The sequence below is a fragment of the Lonchura striata genome, chromosome 5 (assembly GCF_050655825.1).
Source record: "Lonchura striata isolate lonStrDom1 chromosome 5, ASM5065582v1, whole genome shotgun sequence".
Taxonomy (NCBI): Eukaryota; Metazoa; Chordata; class Aves; order Passeriformes; family Estrildidae; genus Lonchura; species Lonchura striata.
In genome coordinates this window covers 21,128,490-21,139,967 of record NC_140707.1, presented here as the reverse complement: position 1 = coordinate 21,139,967, position 11,478 = coordinate 21,128,490, and positions in this window count along the sequence as shown.

Below are 11,478 nucleotides of genomic sequence, written 5' to 3'. Positions count from 1 at the left end.
TTATCTCCACGAAAATAGAATGCTCTGGAGTCAACAGGAGGGGTTACAAAGAATTAAATTATTATAATCCTTACTTAGAAATTTACTGATATAACATAGAAAAATGGTAGCTAAGACATCCTTGTCTTGCATTCTAATTGCTATGATAGAGGAACAAGTTAATACCTCCGCTAAGAGTAAGTTTTGGTATTTCCATAGTTACAGAAGTCTCTTGCCTTTTTCATCTTCAGCAATTTCCTCCAGACTTCATTTAGGTTGGAATTTTTAATAGCCTGAATACTGCCCAAGACAGAAGGAGGCGCTGTTGTTCTGAGGTACCAGTTTCAGCACAACACAACTAGTGGGCAAACAGTAAAGTTCCAACTACCACTAGTCTCTATTAAAAACAACTTTCCAAACCACCCAAAACATCTGTGCAACTACTAAGACTGCCAGATTCCACAGTAAGGAACTAAAGCATGCACACAGTCAGGCAATGCATGTTAGAAAGGACTGGAACACACCGGCTGTTCCTGGTACTGAAGGAACATTTTTCTACCACAGCCTTACCTTATGATTAAGGGAGGCCAAACTGAGCACAGTCACTGCCTACCTGAGCACATGGACCTGCTGGCATTTGGCAGAGTGAATGCCCGTCCTTTGGAAGGAGTCTAGATCCTGCTGACTGCTGAGAGAAGGAAACCATGGTGGAACAACTCAACCAGAATACTTTTCAACATGACACCAGAAACTAGTCCACTGATATGCACATATGTGTGTGTATGCCTAAAGATTAAAGAAAATCTCCATCATCACCATCATCCTCAAAGAAGAAAAGAGCAACATAAGACATTGCCATTTAAGTGGCAAATAAGATGTAATGTTTCCTAATTTGTACATGTAGAGATTCTGGGCCTAGCATTGTAAAAATAACAGAAAAACTTCAGGTGATCATCTACTTAACCACCATTTGTCAAACACTTCTTGTTCATGTGCTCTCAGAGGTGGCAAATAAATGCTATAAATAAATGAATTTTTAAAAATACATTCCAATACAAAAAATATTAAGGAAAAAAAGCCTTCTTAACATTTAGAATGACCATTTTCTTATTTAGTTCTTCAGAATTTTAATGAAAACTGAAAGCCTGGGTAACAGCGGTGCCCAAAGATGTCCTACAGAAATACTTGAGCATTTATCTGAAAAAACACCTTCATTTTCTTCTTTCTACAAGTAGCATTCCTTGTCTAAGCACAATCACAGACCACTGAAGGTGATCCCAGACCACAGGTTAGAAGGAGCTGGAAAATTTAGGTGAGCCCAAGAGACTATTTTTAAACCATGTCTTTAAATGAATAAAAGGTAATATTCCTTAAATAAGTTATTGGCTCAGCTTTATGTGACCCAGGCTGCTGTTTCAAGATGCTTTGGGAGAACATATTTAGAACTTGGAAGAGAACACAAAAGTCCAAAGAGCTTTGCAAATTTCTGGTTTGGGAACAAGCAGAATTAGTATTTTCTTTCCTTTAACACAAAACAGTATTCTATAAGAAAGAGGCAGAAATCAGGAGGTATTCTCAGCAGCAGTCACAGACAGGAGCATTTTGTCTACTGACATCATCTCATGGTTGATGAGGTACCACGAGGTTCTAAGCTATTTGTACCATTAGTTAGTACATTTAGGTTTCTAATGAAAGAAACACAAGCAGGCGTTTTTCCTTTTAGGCCCCAATTACTCTGTCCCAGTGCTAGGTTGGCAGTATGATTTTTGTCCTTTCCCTGAACACTCAGGAGCTCTGTGGCTGCAGACTGTTAATGTTCCCAAAGTGGACAGCTTGCTGCAGCATGACCAGCTTAGAGATGACTTGCCCAGAGACACTTCTTCCTGAAATCAGCTGTAACATCTGTTCTTCGGATGAAATCCAAAATCCCTTGAAACCAGAGCTTTTTCACTGACTTCCACAAGTGCTAGAAAGATCCTCATTCTAAGCTGGATGTCACAGGAAAGAAGTTAATTTCTAGTGTTACTGTATGCAGTGATGTACTTTCTTGGCCAAGTCCCAAAGTACTCATTATGAAGTGTAACACCCTGCTTAATTCTTCCAGAAGCCAATCATAAGGCTACTATGAATTTTAATGAGCACTGAATCAAGACCCAGATGGTTTTTTAAGCCAAATTATCCTGTTCTTGGTTATTTTAAGATCTGTGTAGTGCCTTCTGGCCACTACATCTTAACTCCTCTGTTTCTGGCCCAGGTTAAGGACAGACTTGCACCCTTCTTCTCCTCCAAGCACAGCTTTCCAGCTGTGCTGTGAAAACCCTCAGCTCCTTCTATGCCTTGAAAAGTCACAGATTTAGAAGACTCAAATGTTGACACAGGTGGGGTAAAAAGGTTCCCACAATACTTGGCAGGGAAGAAAGTCAAAAAACTAGAAGGCCATCAATAGGGGAACACTGACCCTACAGACATTCAACTCTATTTAACCAATTCTCAGGGACAAACAATTGGGCTCAGAGCCATCAAGTTGACATTATCAATTTATGGAGTCACTGTCTCTGTTGAAGTTGCTGAATACATTTGTTTTCTAGTTTGCAATGCCATGTTTCATTTTAATAACTACAACATCTTGTCTATACACTCTCACTATGCCATATCAGCAGGCCACCTGTCCCTGGCCAGGGGAAGCTGCTGCATTGCCTCAGCTGACTCTATACCAAAAATGACACTGCTCAAAGCCATAGTTTGGCTACATTGGTTCTTCAGAGTAGGTCACAAATTACCTTCCACATCTACCATAAGCCACAATCACTTTACTCTGTCCTTTGACTAAAGGTAGGGGTTCTGGGGGAGAGCTGTGGATAATTGGTTGATTGTTTTTACAGATGGGGTAAAAGGGGGAGGGAAGGAAGAACACAAAAGGAAAAAGGTTCTACTACCTGCTTTCCTGGTCCCCAAGCATCCAGGTTCTTGTCTCACTGCAACAGCAGTTCCCATTCCACTGTCCCAATGCCTCTGTTCTTCTTTAAATCCCCTTTATATACTCATAGAATCACAGAATAGTTTGGGTTGGAAGAGACCTCAAAGATTAACTTGTTCCAGCCTCCTTCTGCGGGCAGGGAACCTTCCTATAGATCAGGCTTCTCCAAGCCCCATCCAGCCTTACTTGCATGTGTTTTTGTATTCTGGGATTATTTCCTCACCCTCCACAACCTTATCTGCTAAACAGACGGATGTCACAGAAATGAAAAGCATGAAATGGAAAGAGTAACCAAAACTCGCAGCATTACACAAGGCAGCTATGGAGAAGAAACAATGTTGTGTCACTGGCTGTTACTCAGTCAAGAATGGTTAATGACTTCATGCTATTTAACCACCTCCCCAGAATGGGCATCACAGCTTGAGGAATGCAGATACAACTCTAAGATGATCAAAAATGAGAAGTGGGAGGGAAATAAGGAAAAAAAATCTGTTTTAATGTCCTTTCTTGCCTTCAGATGCATGACACATAGCTCAATTGTCCTAAGTCTGGGTCTGAAATATTTATTTTTAATTCACTGAAAACACCCTGACAGAGCAGCAGGAGTGCAAGTGACACACAGAACTTGCCATCATTTGCTAAAGCAGAGAGGGAGCTAAGACTCTGTGGTGGGATTGCTAAGTCCTGCAAGAACATCCAGGTCAGGAAGTCGGCTCTGTTTTTGGAAGTGGCCTGAGGAGCATGTGCTTTAACCAGCATCTGCCTCTTTTTCCTTGAACTACCTTTAAACTTCTTAGCAGTGAAAAATCATTCTGCCATGTTCCTATTCCTCCGAGCAATTGTACACAAGCCCTTCTTATTACTACATTAGTGTAATTTTGTTCCCCGAGAGGAATTACTCATGTCATGCTATTTATTTTACTGCAAAGAACCTGGGTTTTAGGAGTAGTTTTAATTAAATACCAATGCTCCTCCTCCTCAATTAGGATCACCTTTATCTAGGTTGCTGTGCTTTGCATTCTCCAGCAGCAACACTTGTTTCCTCTTATTTATCCCTCCTTCCATGGTTCTCTCTGGAAGTCAAAAGTCCCCCTCTACCATCAAGTTGCATCAACCAAACTACAAGGTTTTACCAAATGTAAAGAACCATCCCATGGAAGATAACCTGATGTTTAACACTGGTTGTGCAGAATTCCAGTTTAAAATTTTGTCAAGTAGCACTACCAAAAGCAGCAGCAGCAGCTTCCATAGCCCCCCAAAGTCACAGGCTGCTGTGCTGGCCTGTCCACCAGTCCACAGCATGTGACTATTACAGTTTCTTTCCAGTTTCCCTGCTCCTCTGGGGCCTTGCTTGCACTTCCCTTGCTCCCCCTATCCTCTCATGTTGTGATTTTCTTTGAGAGTTTGAAGTGCAGCATGGCCACCCCCTGGGTAAACACCTCTTCAAAGTCTTTGCTGTCCCTGGATAATGATCGGATCAAAATGTATTCCAGACTTGGGTACAAGACACAGGAGTCTTGGAAGCTGCCCTAGATTAATGATTTAAGAGTTATTTGTTCATGCTCCCCAAGTGACAGAGGCAGAACTGATGACTCCTGACTGGGAAGTTGGCAGGAATAGCCTCAACTATTTCTACGGAGTGGAATCAAGCTGCAGCAACTACATCCAAGTGCATGAGCTGATCCAGTGCCTGGCAGCGACAGCTGCGGACACAGCACAATGTTACACAAGCACTGCCAGCACCAAGGCCCTCTCAGTCACTAGCCCCTGCCTCAACACTGGGCACAGGTGCCATTTCCCAGGCAACCTCACCCAGCCATTCTGCAGCCTGCCCAGGGCACAATTTCCCTCCAGGCACTGTTTGGCTGCCACCTTCTCTAGGGAAAAGAAGAGGCAAAAAAGTATTTTGATTTCACTCTTCACAGACTTGGCAAGGCTTTTTTCCAAAAGTTTATTGACTATAGTTATTTCCCTAAACAGAAGGTGATTTTGTTTTATGAACATGTATTATTCCAAGAGCAAAATGGACTTCTTTCAATTATTAGTTCCACTAGCATGCAAAGAGAAAGTGTGCATGCTCTGCCCTGCACTTCTGGGCTCAGCAAGCACCTTCCCTCCACGGCTCCAGCAGCTTCACCAAATCCATGCTCTGCTGTACTCCCATCAAGGACTGTTATTTATACCCACGACCTAAGCACACATTTCTCAGGCTGGAGGGTTCTCAGCTAGGAATAGTTTCAGTATAAGGAAGGGATGCTGACGATCAAACATTCTTTAGGTGTTACCAGTTATTTTCAGAGCCGTCTCGGTACATTCAAGGTATTTTTCTCCTACCTTTAACAGGCTTTTCCTGCAGCAAGGACAAGCTCTCTACTACTTTCTGGCCTCTCAACCAATAGTTTTCAACAGCAATAAACTGGTTGTTCAGGTGTCATAAATTTTTTTTTTAAATAATCTTATCTCTTTGCTCTAGGTTTCAACAGCATTTCTTCAAACTATGCCAAAAAACCTTTAAGTCCAAGTTACCAAGGCAGGAACCATCTTCATTTTGCCTCCTACAGAACAACAAATAACCTAGCAATGTTGAAAACCACTAAATTAATAAACCATAAGCTGATGTCTATTTACTAAATTTTACTTTAATTCACCTACTGTTCTTTTAATACTCATCATTCTGCTACTTAAATATTTTTAGAGGCACAATCCATGGCATTCATTCACCACTAGAACACAGGCAGTATTAAAAACACCACAGGCACAAGGCAGTGTTAAAAACATTCTCCCTCACCCATTTTTATGGCTTCAGACCTCAGAAAATTAGCTCTTATTGGTTGACTTTTCAACCTAAAAAGGGAGTACCAGAGACATAATACATTTATGTGGGTCCTACAGACCAGGAAGATAACAAAAATGCAGAAGTCATTTTAGTTTCAGTGTTCAGAATGCTGAACCCTGTTGCCCCATCTACCTCCCACAAAAACAGGCTTACCTTGAAAATAGATCTCAGAGAAATACTTCTGGAGTAAATACAGTCTCTTCTTCCTTCTGACTGCAGGTTGCTGCTTGTCTTAAATACGGGGAAACATCCCTTGCTTCAGGCAAAAATTCTCAGCAATTTAGTCTTAAAGCTTCTGCAGAAAACTCCTCATGCACATGCAAACCCCCCGGCTCCAGCTGCTTCCTCAGCAACACTGCCCCGTGCCAGGTGCTGGGCAGTGATCCCAGTGCTCCCACCCCTGTTCCCGGCAGGCAGTACAGGTGGTAGCACAACTCAGGGAAGGTAAAACAGCCTCACAACCATCAATTCCATTGCAACCTCATAGTTCCAGCTGAGGAGATCTCATTGCAGACACATAGCCCTGTCAGGATGCTGGGATGCAGTGAGTCAATGTTTTCTGGGACCTTTTTTTATCATGGGCTGATGCTGTGAGCTCAGCAAAGAGGATGGCACAGTGCCTTGAGTGGCATTTTGCACAAAAGGCAAAAGCAAGATACTAATCAAGATTCTGGTGCGTAGAGACTCCATGCATTTTCCCCTCAACCAAGCCTAGAAATCACAGGCTTATCATCATAGGGTGGGGATAGAGCTACAGACATAACAGAGCCTTGCACTTTGAGAATCTGTGATTAAAGACTCTCATGCCCTGTAAACTGCAGGCCACAAGGGGCAAATAAAGTGTAATTCCATCACAGACTTCGTTCTCTATGTGGGGAGCATTGCCACATCCTTTTGTGGATGTCAGGACTCTGGGCATTGTGCTGGCCTTGCATAACTTGCCTGGGTCCCATGTCATGCAGTTTCAAAAACTGCAAAACTTAATACAAAGTTGACACTTCTGCAGGCCAGGTTTGAGCAAAAGTTTGCCTGGCACCTGAGAAGGAAGGTAAACTGTTCTGTGGCTTCAGACTTCACAGGGATGTAAATGAGGACAGATTTATTAAGCTGGTTGAAACAGCTCATACTGGCTGAAACTCTGCAGCTGTAAGCATTATATTCTTGATCCTTGAGTCCCAAATGCATCCCAGCAGAATCCAATGCTGTAATCAAGACACCAAGTGCTATGTTCTTCCCACTGCAGTCAGTTTAGAAATCAACACCAGCAGGGCTGCCTGGGAGGCAATTAACTATTTTCCATAGGTATCCTGAAAAAGAAGCCAGTTATTTACAGCTTCCTGGCACATCAGCTACTTCAGTATTTCCTACACAACACTCAGAAAAGAGAAGCAGTTTTTTTTTCTCCTAGATAAAGGTGCTGTATCCAAGAGCCAATTCATTTTTCTTGTTCTTGGAGTTGGCTTCTATTTCCTCACCTGAATAACCACAAGCACATTTTTGTGAACATTAGGTAACAAGAAAGCCTGCTGCTAATTCTTCCTCATCAGAGCCTGGGGAAAAATTCTGAGCTGTTGGGTGAAAGATAAAAAAACCAAACAGAATAGATGGGAGGGGGAAGAGGAGTGAGAAATAACTCAGGAATGAGTCAGTCATACTCCTCCTGCTTAGTCACCTATAGTTCTGCTCTCCAGACACATTGAAGACTGGGAATAAGATTCCTACCTGCCTTCCACCTACCTCCTCCTGACAAGGACTTGGAAAAAGATAGGGGAGAGTTTGGGGAATCAGACAGAGAGATAGGGCAGTTTGGGGAATCAGACACTAGAGATGCTTGTTTTCCAGAGTAACAGAGCTGCCAGTAGCCCCTTTGTTTGTTTCCCACCTCCTTCTGTTGCCCCTGCACTATTTTGCAGTTAAATCATCTTGATTCAACCTGTTCATCTGCTGGTCTGAGTTCCTCTGACAGTGCCCTGCAGTTTTGACTTCGTAGGGGGTTGCCATGGAGAAGAGGGTGATGTCATTGACACAAAAAGCACCGAACTTACAAATACAACAGGAACCGAGCTATTTATAAGAGCTGCTTCTCGTCCCCCACTCTTTGCTGGGGTGGGTGGAAGCAAAGGCAGCATCTCCATTCTTGATGTTTCTGTCAACAAGTCTCAGAAATGAATTTTCTTGTCAGAAAATATCCCAAGCCTGTGAGATTACTGAATGCTGTCAGCTTTCAGACTTCATTCATTAGAGCTAGATTTAGCTTTCCCAGCTCTTCACTGGGTTTGAGGTTAAATAATATTCATGTTTGTAGAGTAACTTCTACCCTGAAAAAAATCTCTCCATTGTGAGATACAACCAGTTCTGGAAGAAAACACATGTCACAAAAAAGAGGGGACAGAGACCCTGGTTTATGTAAAGGCTTCATACTGCTTATAACCATTCAGTAATAACTCATGGAATCACAGAACAGCCTGAGCTAGAGGGGACCCCTGAGGGTCCTGTGACTGTTGGTTTGGCCTTGGCTGTGTGGGGTTTCCACATCAACACAATTCTTACAGAACAAATGTTTAGTGCCTGTAAAAATTGCAAAACACAGAGGAGAGAAAAGTGAAGATTAAGAACTTAGATATGAACAAAAATTATAATTTTAGAATGCTCTTGGAATAAGCCAGTTCAGTTCACATGCAGGTAAAATACTAACCTAGGCTGGTTCTTTAGGAGTAGATGCAGATGTGGCAAAACAGCCATAACAGTGCCTTTAGTGCATATCAAGGAAGCATACCAATACTAAATTCTGCAATATTCCAACTTCCTTTTTCCTACAAAATGATTCCTGAGCGAATGATAATATAAAGCATTATACTATGAAGTACACTACTAGTTTAGCTTCAAGGAACTGCTCAAGATACTGAAAAATCAAGAGAATCCAAAGCACTGGGAAAAAACCCATCAACTCAGGCTTAGAAACTGAACACTAACATTTGTCTTTTGTCAGCATAATGTCACCCAGCTGCTGCTCCTGATTGGTAAATCACTTCCATACCTGCTGGAACCATGAGGTCAATAATTAAATAGCTTTGGATCATAGTTATTACAAAAGGAAAGGAGGGAATAAACATTTCTAGAACCAACAAAAGGAACAGCATTCTTCCTCAGTCTTTAATGAATGACCTTGATATTCACATTGTTTAATAATTTAAACTATTATGGAAATGAAACCTTCATCTTTCTAAGCTTCCAAACAGCATCCAGCTTCTGCTGGATTAACCGAGTAGAGAGGCAACAAGTGTGAAATAGTAAGAACCAAAAGAATGAAACTGTTAAAGGAGTTCAGTGCTCCTTGTCAAGCTTTAAGGGTGATCTATATAAACACAGGCACATCCACGTGACTGCAGCACCCATAGCCCAAGGCTAAATGAAAGACTCCAACCACCAATTCCCCAGCCCGCAGGCAAATAACTCACGTCTAACTCACTTCTAATAGGAGCACAGCTTTTGCATATCGAGGCATCCTTGGGGAAATCACCAGGACACAGCAGGGAGCACTGCACCTCAGGAGCTGCACTTTAGCCCAAAGGCATTTTGGAATATTATTTGGGAAATCAGCAGCAGAACAGAAGAAAGATGCAGAATTACTTGCTGATGCTCATGCAGGAGGGGTGATTTGTCTTCTTTAAATTACAGAATCATTAAGGTTGGAAAAGATGTCCAAGAGTCCACCCAGCACCACCAAGCTCACCAGCAAACCAGGTCATCCCCAAGTGCCACCTCTATGTATTATTTAAATCCTGCCAGGGACACTGACTCAAACACTTCTTAATAAAGAGTGCCTTAAAGTCCCATAAGAATAGAGAGTCTTCTCAGCCCTTTTTGTTGCTCATTTATTTATAGAAGCATTTTTATACTGTCTTTCACAGCAGTACCCAGATTAAGTTTTAGTTGGACTTTGGCCCCTTTTAATTTTGTCCCTGCTTAACCTCACAACATCCTTACAGCTCTCTTGAATTGCCTGTCCCTTCTAGTTCACTCTGAAAAACCCAAAAATCCTAGTTTATTCTGTGAAATCATTTTATCTGCTAGCATAAGCTCAGGCAGACACTTCTGATAATGTACCAGTTATCAGGTGCATCTTTCTCTTCTGAGGTTTTCTTGATCTTTTTATCGAACACAAACCCGAGGCTGTAAAAGTCTCAGATACATATATTCTGACTACACTTATCTGATTTTAGGAGCTTTCCCAATTATCTCAGAGTTAGGATTTTAAATCTACAAATCACATACCTTTGAAGACCAGCAGATGATCAGTACTCCTCACCTTTCCTCAAGCTTCCTTAAAATGCTCTCTTCAGATGTTATGTGAGCAAATAAAGTGAGCTCCAGAGCTCACAACGGGCTTGTAAGTACTTGCAGGTGTACCTTAAAAAGCAATTAGGTTCTGTAACATCATTGGTCACTCCAGAGCCACTAAGGAGGTAACCTGGACCACCTGTATTTCACAGGTGTAAGCAATGATCTTCGTGAGGCCTTAGAAACAGTGGGATCAACTCCAGCTGCAGCTTCCACAGTTTAAGAATAAAATGGCTCACACCTGTGAGGTTTGTCCCATCCACAGCTCAAGCACATTTAATCAGTCCCCATTTTTTACTTTTAGCATTTTTGGGTGCTCAGTGATTTCCTGCAAACTTTCCTAGACCCCTTTCTGCGTAACAGAGTGGACATTAATAATTTGATTCTTTTAGTTTCTGAATCAAAGCAGCTGAAGCCTGCAGGTATCTTTCAGACATCCTTCTTGTATCTCTGGTCAAGTTTTGTTCTCCAGCAACCTGGTACAACCATGACCCATCACATTCCTATTTTCCTCTGTGCACTTTTATTTATATAATAGCCATTAAATTTTCCATAGCCCAGATTCCATCACTCTATTTATTAATGACAACCTCACTAGGACTTACACATCTGCCTGTCATACCTCAATCTGGTGTGGAACATTTTGTCATGTTAAGATTTATAAATGCCTCTTTTCCCTCAGAAAATATTAAGACAATTTTCATCTCCAAATATCCTGTGGGCAAGACTATGGCAATCCCAGCCTGCAAGGTCACACTGATTCAGAAAGTGATGCTCAGGAAAAGCTTTTTTAACGTTGGAGCAGAATTACTTGAACAGACAACAGGGATGTCCAAAGAGCTCCCGAGTTCCTGTTACATGTTGGTGCAATCAGCTCATGGCATAGGGGAGGCAGAGACTGACCTGTGCAGCAGAGAGGCAGAGTTCCATCGAAGCAAAAGTGGGAACAAACATCAGAAGAGATGACTGCTCGTTCTTGTTATACCTGCTTGCTCCTCTTCATTATTTGTGTGTGTTTATTATGGAGAAATTTATAATGCCATTGACGTTTCTGTTTTTACACTATTGGGGGGTAGTTTTGTGTTGTCTGGGATGTACATGAAGAGTAACTGATTATGGGCAGCTGTATTAGACAGAGAAGAAATAGCTCTCTTTGTGTTTAGAAAGAAAACAGATAACAAGTCAACAAAAAAGTAATAGTGGAGTATTGCAGCTTTGATTTAGATCTCATTTAAGTAAAGACAAATAGGTTCACTTACATTACATATTTTAAAGACCTGAAGAACAGATTTCCTTTACTGAACTTCTGCTGAGAGCTCTTATCTCTGTTCAGCCTGTTCTCAAA